The 14,290-nt window shown below is 41.4% G+C and overlaps 1 protein-coding gene across 1 annotated transcript in view; it reads right to left on the bottom strand.

Moving 5' to 3' along the window:
- rbfox3a (RNA binding fox-1 homolog 3a) overlaps positions 1-14,290 on the bottom strand; it is a 440,178-nt gene that overhangs the window by 136,609 nt on the left and 289,279 nt on the right. The gene's annotated exons all lie outside the window — the stretch shown is intronic.

Below are 14,290 nucleotides of genomic sequence, written 5' to 3'. Positions count from 1 at the left end.
CAAGTAAAATGCAAAGCATGCCAGCCATGACATAGAAGTGAGGTTTAGGTCAGGTGAGGCATTCTCATTCCCAGAATAGCCATTTTGAATCCAAATTGCCTGTCAAATTGAACAAGCCATATTTGCATGCCTTCCCCATTAGTCACGGTCCCTTTCCTTCTCCTATTCTCTTTTAGGATACAATCTACTTAATGCTGGAACGTGCATTGTTCCGTACTACCCAGGGAACAACAACAAAGGACAATTTCAGTGTTGATAGGTCACTTGCAAAACAAAATTCAGATATGAAAATAGTGTTCATTAGGAACTGGACTATGCGCAAACATGTAAAATGGTCCTTTACATCCACAGTGATTACATGAAACTAATTGTTCCATTTTCTAATAGCTTGAAAAACTACGTGATTTACTTTCTGATCATATGGCAAACCAATTAGAAATAGGATCTAAAGGATTCTCTGTGTATTTTGAACAGGTGCTGATGAGCTTTCAACAATCATCACATTTACAAATCTAATAAAGGTGATATTTTCATTCAGTTCTGGGTCCATCTTCATGATTAAAAACATTTCTTCACAGAAAAGAGCATCATGGGCCCAGCATTGCTACATGAACTAATTGTTATCTTTAATGCAATTCCATATTTTAGAACTGAGCAGTATGTCAGAAGGTTTCGGAATGCAGTGCATTTCATTAAGTGGCAGAGGAAGGTATTTGTATGATTATTGTAACTTATACAATAGCTGTGTCCTCTACAGCAATGTGATAATGCCAATATGAATGCTGTTTTAGCCAAGGACCATATTTGGCCACAGCAAGTTGCACCATCTGACCAGGATTCAGACTGCCATACTGCTCCACAATTACATTTCAGCTAAACATGAGTGGAAAATATCAAGTTACCTGGTGCGGGGGAGAGGGTTGGGGATGGGAGGGTGGCCATCAGGAATGGTGTGACATAAGACACTTCAATCAAGTTAAACTTGTACATCAATTGTATTAAAAGAAACAACCTTAGAAATAATGCATGCTGAGGAAATCATTACTTTCAAGTGGCATATTGAAAACCCAGCCTGAATTTTCACTCCCGAGTCAGGATTGCAAAATTGGGAAAGTTCCCGCCTCCACAAACCCCATTCAGGTCAAAGTGCCCCAGGTGGTCAGATTTTCATTCCAGGAGGGTGGGGATGGAGTCAGAGGGGTGGGCATCACCCCTAGAAACAGGGCGGAGGCAAATGCAGGGGCTGCCGGGTGTTGGAGCATGCTATCAGAAAGGCCTATCATTGTGCTCTGGCACTTTGTCTCAGCTGTAAAGAAAAAAGTGAAAAACAGCCCTCTAGTCCTCAATCACTTCACACCCCCTCACCACCCCGTACCCTATCCATGCAAACCCATACCAACTCATGCCCCCGCCCACCCTAATGGCCCTTTATAGACCCTCTGCCACTAAGTGCCAACTCATGCCAACCCATGCACCCCCACCCACCACCTTTTTCCTTTACACACTTCATACCAACTCACCCAGTATGTGCAGACCTCAAGACTGATTGTGAGATGAAATAAAATAAAGTTTTATACGTCTATTGATGCCCTCATTATTTTATCTAAAAAACTCACATTGATAGAAAAACCCATTCACTACATTTAAATGCCTTCAACTATTTCATCCCTTTTGAAAACAAGCATTTTTATTCATAGCCCCACATCAAAGGCTTTATAACCACTTAGAGCTGTCAATCAAACTGTGACAATAATAGGTTTGGAATCAGTCATGCAGCCCTCAATGATTGCCCTCAAGCTTATGTCAACAGATAGAGTGAAATGGCAAGCAATGATTTCTTTTAAAACTACAGGTTAAAAAAAAAATAACAGCCAGGAGATTTAAATGCCTTAACAGCTTGGCAGTACCAATGAGTTTATCCAATCTTTTACATGCATTCATGTCTACTTTTAACAATTCCAAAGGGCACTTGACCTTTCTTGATGGGCACTTGAGCTCGCCCAAAGGTGTCCCTGGACCTATCCAAAAGGGTACCCTAACTCTCCAAACAAATCCTAGAGGTTTAGTACATCTCATGAAAAGTGTAAAGCTCACAAGTTCGGTGGAATTTTATGCCGGCAGGATTTTACGGTCTTACTGAAGTTAATGGACTTTTGAATGGCTCGCTGCATCTTACAGCCCTGGCCCCCACCACAGGGCTGTAGAATTCCGCCCTGGTGTTTTGGACATCTCCTGAACGAAAATTTGATCTGTTTGAAGGCAGCTGCATTTCTACATGTGCAGCTGCCTTTGTGAAGCACAGATGTGCAAACTGCACCCCACCCCAGTTTTGCCCCCCCCCTCCCCCAACGAAAATGCTGGGTTCGGCAACAGGACTTACGGAATCAGGGCTCTGGTGCCATTTTGAATAAGCCGGGGACCTCTCCATCCCCATGAAAATTCAGACACTAGTATCGAAAATCCTCCACGTAGTCCAGATATGATGGTAGAACTGAGTTAAATTCAGTTATGAAGTGAGAGAGCTAGACTGAGCCCTGGCACCACAGCCTCTGCAACATCCACACTCCAGAGTACCCAAGCTCGAGCTGTCAGTGTAATGATCATGTGCAGTTGTATTTTTTGTGATTCTGCATAAATTATTAGGTCTTCAATATATTTAAATAAACTTAATTTAGTGTTATTTTTATTTTGATCAGTGGCTCATGTGCCTTAAAACCTGACCATATTTTGCTGCCGCATGATCTGCTTTTCAAGCAACGCTTTCGGCTTTACTGTTTTTATTATTTCCTAATTCAGTGAGACTGAAGACATGGTACGTTTGGTTTCGGATAGTTGGGCTCAATTGAGATTTGTCTCATGAAGCTGTAACGTGATGGGATGTCAGCTACCCACACCCTCCTGTGTGTCAGCAACAATGGAGAGTTTATGCTCGAGCTGGAACAGTTAGCTTGCAGGCTACAAAAGATCAGACGCACAAGGTGGTGGCTCAAACATGAAAAGAAACTGTGATCAACTGTAACAATGCTTGGACACTGAGGATAAAGTGGCTGATAAGATACTTGATCTGGTACCTTGTATTTCAGAACACCAGCACAGTCTTCCATTATTATTTCAACATAACGGAGGGTTTGTGTAATTCACAGGAACCCCCTGACTTGCACAGTTAAGTTTAACGAAAATAAAACTCTTGATATTGCACTTATTCTACAGGCTGTGAGATTCTGTTTAAACTGCACACTTGCTAATTAATAAAGGTTTTTTTTTAAAGCTTGTATTAAAATTTTGCTGCATTGCAGCTCGTTTGTGTGTGTGTGTGTGCACATCACTCAAAGAATGACAGGCTAAGGATGTCATGATGCTGTAATATGTAAAAACCCAATATGACAATCAACAGAATCCGGTTTTCCTTGTTATGCTAATAATAGCCCATGACAATCATAGTAATTGTGATAAATCAATAAGAAAAAATTACATTCCCTGGAAAATAAGAATATTAATAGAATTGCCTTTGTCAATATAGAGCGGTACTCGTTAAAAAGTTTTCTTGCATCAAACAATTCTTTGTCTGTCATTGCTGTGTCAGACATCTGTGAAATTTATAACTATTATATGCAACAGACAACTCTCTGCAGAGGTGTCTGGTAGTGGAAGTGCTCCCAGCAGGTACTGACTCTCCTGGATTATTTGAGCTTAATTTATTTCCTTCACTTTTTAAATGTTCTATGTTATCAATTTTGGTATTTTGCAGACAATTGCTCAAGTGCACTCTACAGATAAAATATCCTCGTTGCGCAGGCCCTAATTGTCTTTGGATATGTTACACACCCTCACTCGACTGTTGAGAATTTGAGTCACAAACTGCACAAGGATTTAGGTGGTTTTATTTTTCCTCTATTGTCAGTACACTGTCCAGGATTTGACCTGAGCAGGGCAATAACAGTTGAGAGAAAATAAAATCATCCAAAATTTCCCGCCTGCTAGTAAGCACCAAAATGAAGAGTATACAATGTGAGGTATAAAGTCTCAGTCAGTCACCATGGATGCTGATTCTCACTTTACAACATGGCTTAAATGGTGATAATAGTTTTCGGTTGAGAAACAAAGAACAGTATCAGGGAGGGAATTTAATTAAAATGCAGTTGAACTCTGTTCTAAATAATGATATGCATGCGTATCTGGAGTTATAAGTTGCATTTCTAGAAGAGCTGCACGGGATGTTTCAGATGCCAAACTGAGCAAAAAGATAGCAAAATGGCATTTACCACTATTCAAGTCCTGTTTACTTGGAGGAGGAAAAAGACAAAAAACAGATTTGGTCACAGTGAAAACTATTAGGTAAAGACAATATCTAAGGGATAGCTACACCATTGCTTCGCCAAGATATTCACCAGTAAACACATGAAAGGGTGTGAAGTTTTTGTTTTAACCCACTAAACACACCATAAAATTTATGGCTTGTCCATTCAAGTGTAACATAAGAACATAAGAACTAGGAGCAGGAGTAAGCAATTCAGCCCCTCGAGCCTGTCCACCATTCATTACGATCATGACTGATCTCATTTCGGCCTCAACTCCAATTTCCCGCTCTCTCCCTATAACCTTTCAACCCATTACTAATTAAAAATTTGTCTATCTCCTCCTTAAATTTATTCAGCGTTCCGGCATCCATTGCACTCTGAGGTAGTGAATTCCACAGATTCATGACCCTTTGAGAAAAGTAATTCCTCCTCATCTCTGATTTAAATCTACCACCCCTTAGCCTAAAACTATGGCCTCTCGTTCTAAATGGTAATTGAATTTTTTAACTTATACAAATGTGGAGTCTCATTCCTTCAGATTTTAATTATTACTGGTGATTTAAAAAATGAAATTAAAATTCTTTTACATTTTCATTCTGTGTTTTTTATCGCCCTCTCTCAATCCCATTTTCTTCCGCTTCCTTTATTTTGCTTTTTGTGCATGACTTTACTTTAATTAAATATCCTAACTCACACTTCCTGGTTTAGACTGTGTGTGATTTCATAAAGATTCTTCAATTTGATAGGTTGAGGAATTACACTGTTGCTTGTTTCGTTCACGAGTCCCAGATTTGCTATAGAGATGCTACTCTGAAATGGATCTCTAATTATCATATATTGTCATGTGAAAGCTCACAGAGTCAGTAGGCAGCTGTAAGCATATTAAACGGTGAGTACTGTTCAGTTGCCACTGACCTCAAAATCTGGACCAACATGAGTTAAAGACCTTCAGTTATACTTGTGTAGAAGTATCACAGGATCATGCAAGAAGTATGGATGGGAATTGTTTTAAGCTTTTATTTTTGTGGAAGATGCTTAATAATTTAGTAACATGAATGCTCCTAACACCTGAGCACCTGTATCATTGCAATCCAGGATTTCTTTCAGTATTGCATTGCATGAGTTAGCGACTGAAAACTTGAATTTCCTGATAGCTTGGATCTAAGGGTTGAATGTAATTGAGTTATTCCTTAAAATTTGTAATAATTTAGAATTAGTGTGTTTAAATCAATATGGATAACCATTGCTCTTAAACTGAGATAGCAAGATCAATTCAATTTGTAATGAAGAAGGGTCAATTTTAAGTGAAAAATGATCTTAGTGCACATGAAACATAATGAAAAATGTAAATAAATAATATGGACTCTTTTGGGAACTTGAGGTCACTGCTGGAGGATAAATACGAAATTTCAATTGGCCAACTGGTGCTGTATGCAAGCATGAATTTCAATGTGAAGTATCTAAGGCATACGAAACATGTAATTAGTAACATTGACTTAGATTTGCAAATGTATATTTCAATAGTTTGAATTTTAACCTTCCGGCAATTGTAGCTTCATTTTGCAGTTAATTCAAGTTAAATGGAATAATGAGTAACTAGATGTGGAAAACCATTTCAGCAAGCATTGAGTGAAAATCAACTAACCGTCTAACCTGGCACAGCAGGAAAATGTACAGCAGATGCTGCAATTGCACAACGTGGAACAAGCTCCTACATTTCACCACTTGCAAAACTTTGATAGTGCAAGCTGATCTAATTTTACCACTTCTAATTACTATTGTGGCAGTATCGTTAATCTCTGCCTATTTAGCTCTTTTTACACTTTATTGGAAACTACTTCAACCTCTTTCAAAGTGAAAGGGTTGCAATAAATAAAGGCTACATCATTATCCTAAGCAGACTGGACAGAAGGATACTGTCGGAACCTGCGGTACAAATAACAGCAGGGAAAATATAAATACCAGGAAAACAATTACATGTCAAGGGCAACATAGTCAAAATAAATAGCCAAAATTGGCTTGAAAATGTGCATAATAAGAAGGGAAAGTGGGGAATAAGTAAAGACAGGGTCAAAGTACTGAAACATAAATCAAAGTCTGACTATTAGAAGGTAAGTGAATGCATTGAGATGAAAGATTATAGGAGTCAATAGTGCTGTCTCAGTGCAGTAGTGGTGGGACTGCACCTCTTTTGGTGCTATGAGCTAACATAGTGATATAATGCATCTGGAGTTCTTTTATGTGATATTACAATGCTTTGGGGGAACTAGGTATGATAGGTTGTCAATATGCCAGGGTTAGGGTTACCTGGCACCAGCTGTTGTAACATGCCTTTACTGGATAGCAGCATGCCATCACTAGAAGGGAAATGTGTCATGTGATCCAGTCTCAGTTTCACTTTGGCCTGTGAGCAGAGCGTAGCACACGCAACTCTGCTGCTGATGTCCTCAAGCTTTCTATCCATGTATATATGTTCCCATCAGCATCGTCTTAATAAATGAACTCACAATATGTTTACACAATCCCTTATGAGCTTTTATATCATTGTAAAAACACACCAGCTACTTTTAAAAAAGGTCACAGGAGAAACACTTTTATGTGGCAGCAACACAATCATAAATATCATCTTGGCTCAATGGCCATCCTCACTTCTGAGTCAGACACTTGTGAATAAAGGCCACTATCACTATCTAGGCTTAAGCGGTACTGGGGGAATGCTGCATTGTTGGATCCACTGAATTTTGGATTCAACATTAAACCAAAGCCCCATCTATCTGTTCTGGTGGATAACAAAGATTCCCAGGTAGTCTTTTTTTGGAAGGGAAGCAGTGAATTGACCTCACCAATATTCATCCCTCAAACAGAACAAGCAAAACAGATTAACAAATCATTCATCTTATTGCTATTTGTAGACCCTTGCTATATACAGATTGGCTGCTGCATTTGCCCCAGAACAACAGTGACTATACTTGAGAAGTAATTCATTGGCTGGGAAACACTTTGGGATATTTTTATAATACGTAATTTCAAGCTAAAAGAAACTTAGGAGTTTTAGTAGACTCAACAATCAAATAGCCCAAGTAACGCCGAGCCAAGAGAATGTTGAATTCCATTGTCAAAGCAGTAGCACCTGAGACATTTCTTAAATATCATGACCAGTTCTGGTTGCTGAGGAACCAGGTAGACATTCAAGCGCTGGAAACAATGCAATGAAGAGCCAAATGCTGATCTCTGGAGTAAAAGGCTTTGATGGAGTCGAAAGGCAGAAGGAACCTGGGCTTTTCAGGCTGCAGGGGTATTTGTTACCTCAGATAGACCCTGAAATTCCATAGGTTACGGTGGTTCCGCTAGGATCTCAGTGTCCTCCAGCACTGAGGGTATCTGGGCAGGAGTGCCACTTTTGATATATTACAGGTGTCCACCTGTCCATGTTGGCCAGAATGATGCTGTCCACATTTTCTAGGATTCCAAGTGAGAAGGCTAACTACAAAATTATGTATATATCCTGGTCTTCAGTGGTTCAAGCTGCTTGCCTGACTTGGACCCTAATGGTGAGATCCACTTTGCCCTTGCTGTCCCAGCCTCTCCTGCAACATTAGGTTCTACACGAGACTGATGAGTGGGAAAACCCAACACAGGAGTATCACCACCCCTGGTCCCACTGTCCGGTCATCTTTTGTCTCATGAACTGAGGTTCCCTCTTTCAAGGCAAGCAGAAAATTGCTATAAATGGTGGGATGTTGGCACAAGCCCCAATCAATGTTGTAATCATACAGAGGCATGCAAGGTAGTTATGGCCATGAAAAAGGTAAAACGAAAATAAAATTGAACTGCAAGAAAATTATCAGGGTCGTGGATTAAACCTGGTAAAAGGTAAATATAGGACTGATATCGGGAAAAATATCTTTGCAAAAACAGTGATCAACATGCAAGATGGACTTCTAGCTGGAGTGACAAGAGGCAAAAATCCTGGAATGGCCTTCCTAATCCATAATTGGCTAGAGAAATTCCTTTTTGCCTCTTCTTAAAGATTTTCTGCCTTTAGAAATGGGACATGGTTGATGCAAAGTGATGAAGCAAAATGGCTTCATTCCAGTTGCAGCTTTGGAGAACTTGTCAAGAAAGACATCCATTTTTGAAACTGGGAGTGATTGCGAGTGAAGAGCAGCAAGTTAGCCGAATGAAACTCACTTGTGTGAAAATCCTTTGAGTAAGTGAGCAAAAAGTGTTGCTGGTTTCCGAAAAGTTGGCAAGGTAAATGTACTCACATTTTGCTTATTTATTCAATCATGTTTTAAACTTGGTTAGATCATCACAGGGAGCGAATACAATCTGGTGACTACCACTCGCCTACATTCCAAACGGCCAGCAATGCCTATGTTTGAGCACAGCAGTTCTCAAACTGTTTTCGCTAAATGGTTCTTTTCAAGGATTAATAATCAGACACCCTTTTCCACCTAAATTATAATACTACATAATAAGTCAAATATGGAAGTGCTGCATGTAGAGAGTGTTTTATTAGCGCTTTTCAGAAAACAGGTATTTCATACCACTCTCAGCACTCCTCCATTCACTCTCTCCTCCTGGGTGGGTCAGCAAGCTCACTTGTAGCAGCTGCACTTTGCTCCTGACATGCATTTTCATATCTGGCTGGATCTCCAGGAATCAACAGATCACAGTTTGAGAACCACTGTTTCAGCAGACATTCTGTATGCTGCTATGCCAATAAATTTGCCTGTGCATAAATTGGCTGCAAGTCTGATTACCTGGGTGATGTACACCTCTCATATTCCCTTGGCCAGGGAGGGTTTGCCTCATCAGAGACACCCGAGTTCAGACCAAGATGGCTCTGGAGGTAATGGGAGGATTTTTGGAGGATGAAATGGGAGGCTTGCCCCAAGCTCATCTCTATTATGTTATCCTTGCTTCTTACTTTAACACTTTACTCCTCACTCACTCATCTCTATAAATGCAAGTATATATAACCATACAAATGCCACGCAATGATCAGCAAGACAGAATCCAACCATATCCCTTTCAACAGCTTCACCAACCACCCCACCCCCAACCCACACCATCAGCATCCTGGGGTTTACCATCGGCCAGAAATTTAACTGAGCCAGCCATACAAATACTGTGGCTACATGAGCAGGTCAGAGGCTTGGAATTTTGTGGTAACTCAGCCCCTCACTTCTCAAAACCTGTCCACCGTTGACAAGGCACAAGTCAGGAGTGTGATGGCATACTCTCCACTCGTCTGGATTGTGCAGCTCCAATAATGCTCAACAAACTCAACACCATCCAGGACAAAGCAGCCCGCTTGTTTGGCACCCCATCCACCACCTTAAACATTCAAACCCGACAACAGTGACATACAATGGCAGCAGTGTATCATCTACACTGCAGCAAGTCACCAAGCTTCCTTTAAAAGCATCTTCTGAACCTGTGACCTCTACCACCAAGGGCAGCAGGGGCAGGGGAACACTACCACCTGGAAGTTCCCCTCCAAGCCACACCCCACCCTGACTGAGAACTATATTGCTGCTCCTTCACAGTCTGTAGGTCAAAATCCTGGAACCTGCTCCTAACAGCACTGACAGCAATGGTTCAAGAGGTCAGCTCACCACCCACTTCTCAAGGGCACTTAGGAATGGGCAACTACTGCTGGCCTTGCCAGCGACACTCACATTCCATGAATGAATAAAAACAAACATCAGCACAGAATAATTGCTATGTCATATAAGCCCTGTTTTGAGGGGTGTGGCTACATTCAAAATTATATTGTTCCCCTACTGTCCAGGAGCCCACAACAAAGAAGTGGCAAAATCCAAAAACCCTCTCAACAAAACATCCCACAGAACCCTAGAAGGTCACATCACATGACAACAGGTAGAACAGAATTCTTGAACTGGGCAGAGGGTTCCAGTTTTTGGAGACAGAGTTTATATATGTAAGAGAGATGGATTGTGGGAGATTCATTTCCATCCTCTCCCATGGAAACAAAATACCCACAATGCACCATGGCAATCACATTTGAGGTGGAAAAATCACAAACAATGAGCGATGTCATTGAAGATTTGACAACGGCAAAAAGCTTACTTGTGCAACATTACACCACTGACAGCTTCAGTAAGGGCTACAAATCCACCGTGGGGAAACGGGGTAGAAAAAAAATCATCTTCTAATATTTGAATGACTAGGAAGAATGGTTTGGGGAAGGAGGAAAAAGTAAATGAAGTTCTTACATCTTAATCAAACACATCAAATCCACCCTGGGAGGTAGGGCAACATATATATTTTAGAATGTAAGTTACTGACAATAAGAGGGCAAATTCAACAAGCCTGCAGTCCCATTGGGGAGCTCTACATGAAAGTAACATGGATCAAATATAAAGCTACAATACTGGATCTCTGATTTTTGAGTTCAGCTTCCTGTTCTAAATACGATTGTTGAATTTATCCTAATGAAGGTTTGTGGAGAAAAGGATAAACATTCTATTTTTATGAAGTGATAGAATATTGGAATACTATTTCCCTATCTGTAAGACTTATATTTTCAGTATCAGTAATGTAGGTAACACTTTTGCCTCATGGCAACAATACTTCAATATTGCTTTGGTAAATTACTATAATACAGCAATGAGCAAATTGTTTTTGCATTTAGGCTGCTGTTGTAAGCATCAGACATGGCACTCCAGATCTTGGCCTACCTGTGAATAATGCCTGGGGAGATCTACTAGTATTTATTGATTTCCTTAAATTGATTTAATAAAAGTAGTCAGTTGCAGTGGAGTATTATCCATCCTGTGGGGCCACAGATGTAGACAAGGAATATAGTCACCAAAGGTAATAGAATGGATAATAATGTATGTATTCAACTCAGTGAAAACAATGCCTAGCCACTATAAATAATCATTCTAATACAAGGTTAGTTGAAATGAACAATGTTCTATATGTTCAGTGACAGAGAGACTTTTTGTTCTGTTTCTCCACTGATCTGTGGAGGCTCTGTTCTTTCCAGCCCAGTGGCATTCTAGGAAACACATGGCAGAACATCTGGCAGTTTCAACAAACACAAGAGTCCATATTATCTGTAGATTATCAGTTTAATTAAACAATTCGGGAATTATCTTTTGCAAAACAAGTGAAGCAGCACATAAGGTCTGCGTAATGGGTGTGCCATCGGAGACCCTGGGAAATGATGATCATCACTCAAATACAGTCCAGAGGGACGGAGCGTCAGAACCCCCCCAAATAGAGCATGAGATTCTTTCAAACATGGTCTGAATGTGTGACTATGAGAGAGAGAGGGATCTTAAGCAATCAGTGATCATTCCTCAATTATGACTTGAATGAGTGCATAACATTTCAGAGCACAAGTCATGAGGGACCTGTATGTGTATGTACGTGTCTGTGGTTAAATGTATCAGTACATTATAGCTGTGGTTCAAATATGGTTTCTCTATATGCGTATATAGTTTGTAGGGGCAGCAGGCGAGGCAAGATATCTGTCGGCACCTACTTACATAGAATTTATATCACAGAAGCAGGCCATTTGGCCAAATGGGCCTATGCCACTGTTTATGCTCCAGACAAGCCTCCTCCTACATTACTTAATCTCACTCAATCAAAATATAAGAACATAAGAAATAGGAACAGGAGTAGACCATTCGGCACTTTGAGCCCACTCTGCCATTCAATAAGATCATGGCTGATCTTGTATTTCGATTTCCACATTCCCATCTAACCCTAATAACCTTAGATTCTTGTTAGCAAAGGGAATCAATCTATCTCTGCCTTAAAAATATTCAATGACCCCGCCTCCACCACCTTCTGAGGCCAGAGAGTTCCAAAGTCGCACAACTTTCAGAGAAAAATTTTCTCCTCATCTCTGTCCTAGAAGGGCGACCTCTAATTTTAAAACAGTGCCCCCTAGTTCTGGACTTACCCACAAAAGGAAACATCCTTTCGACGTCCACCTTGTCAAGGCTGTTCAGGATATCGTATACTTCAATCAAATTACTCCTCACCCTTCTAAACTCCAGTGGAAACAAGCCCAATCTGTCCAACCTTTTCTCATAAGACAACCCACTCATTCCAGGTGTCAATCTAGTAAACCTCCTTTGAACCGCCCCCAATGCTTCTATCCTTCTATTTCTTTCTCCCTCATGTGCCAATCTAGCTTCCCCTTAAATACATCTATACTAATTGCCTCAACCACTCCATGTGTAGCAAATTCCACATTCCATATCACTTACACTGGGAATTAGCATATATTTAGAACTCCGGTGTGACTGACTTACAACCAACACCAGAACTACCCCACTTCTACACCCAAAAGTCGAGGTATTTTGAACACATTGAATATGTTGCTGTTTGAATCATTCAAATCGTGAAATTTTTTTAAAAATTCATTCATGGGATGTGGGCTTCGCTGGCTGGGCCAGCATTTATTGCCCATCCCTAGTTGCCCTTGAGAAGGTGGTGGTGAGCTGTCTTCTTGAACTGCTGCATTCCGGTGGTGTAGGTACACACACAGTGCTGTTAGGAAGGGAGTTCCAGGATTTTGACCCAGCAACAGTGAAGGAACGACGATATATTTCCAAGTCAGGATGGTGAGTGACTTGGAGGGGAACATCCATGCGGTGGTGTTCCCATCTATCTGCTGTCCTTGACCTTCTAGGTGGCTGTGGTCGTGGGTTTGGAAGATGCTGCCTAAGGAGCCTTGGTGATTTCCTGCAGTGCATCTTGTAGATGGTACACACTGCTGCTACTGTGCGTAGTTCGTGGAGGGAATGAATGTTTGTGGATATGGTGCCGGTCAAGTGGACTGCTTTGTCCTGGATAGTGTCCATCTTCTTCAGTGTTGTTGGAGCTGCACTCATCCAGGCAAATGGGGAGTATTCCATCACATTCCTGACTTGTGCCTTGTAGATGGTGGACAGGCTTTGGGGAGTCAGGAGGTGAGTTACTCATCGCACGATTCCTAGCCTCTGACCTGCTCTTGTAGCCACGGTATTTATATGGCTAGTCCAGTTCAGTTTCTGGTCAATGGTAACCCCCAGGATGTTGATAGTCGGGGATTCAGTGATGGCAATGCCATTGAACATCAAGGGGCGATGGTTGGATTCTCTCTTGTTGGAGATGGTTATTGCCTGACACTTGTGTGACGCAAATGTTACTTATCAGCCTAAGCCTGGATATTGTCCAGGTCTTGCTGCATTTGGACATGGACTGCTTCAGTACCTGAGGAATTGCGAATGGTGCTGAACATTGTGCAATCATCAGCGATCATCCCCACTCCTGACCTTATGATGGAAGGAAGGTCATTGATGAAGCAGCTGGAGATGGTTGGGCCTAGGACACTACCCTGAGGAACGCCTGCAGTGATGTCCTGGAGCTGAGATGACTGACCTCCAACAACTGCAACCATCTTCCTTTGTGCTGGGTATGACTCCAGTCAGCAGAGAGTTTTCCCCCTGATTCCCATTGACTCTGGTTTTGCTAGGGCTCCTTGATGCCACACTTGGTCAAATGCAGCCTTGATGTCAAGGGCAGTCACTCTCACATCACCTCGGGAGTTCAGCTCTTTTGTCCATGTTTGAACCAAGGCTGTAACGAGGTCAGGGGCTGAGTGGCCCTGGCGGAACCCAAACTGGGCATCAGTGAGCAGGTTATTGCTAAGCAAGTGCTGCTTGATAGCACTGTTGATGATCCCTTCCACTACTTTACTGATGATCGAGAGTGGACTAATGGGACGGTAATTGGCCAGGTTGGATTTGTCCTGTTTTTTGTGTACAGGATATACTGGGCAATTTTCCACATTGCCGGATAGATACCAGTGTTGTAGCTGTACTGGAACAGCTTGGCTAGGAGTGTGGCAAGTTCTGGAGCACAAGTCTTCAGTACTATTGCCGGAATGTTGTCAGGGTCCATAGCCTTTGCAGTGTCCAGAGCCTTCAGCCGTTTCTTGATATCACATGGAGTGAATT

This window comes from Cetorhinus maximus, chromosome 24, assembly GCF_964194155.1.
Source record: "Cetorhinus maximus chromosome 24, sCetMax3.hap1.1, whole genome shotgun sequence".
In the NCBI taxonomy this organism is placed as follows: domain Eukaryota; kingdom Metazoa; phylum Chordata; class Chondrichthyes; order Lamniformes; family Cetorhinidae; genus Cetorhinus; species Cetorhinus maximus.
The sequence above is the reverse complement of the archived record's forward strand: the minus strand, read 5'-3'. Positions and strand labels throughout refer to the sequence as shown.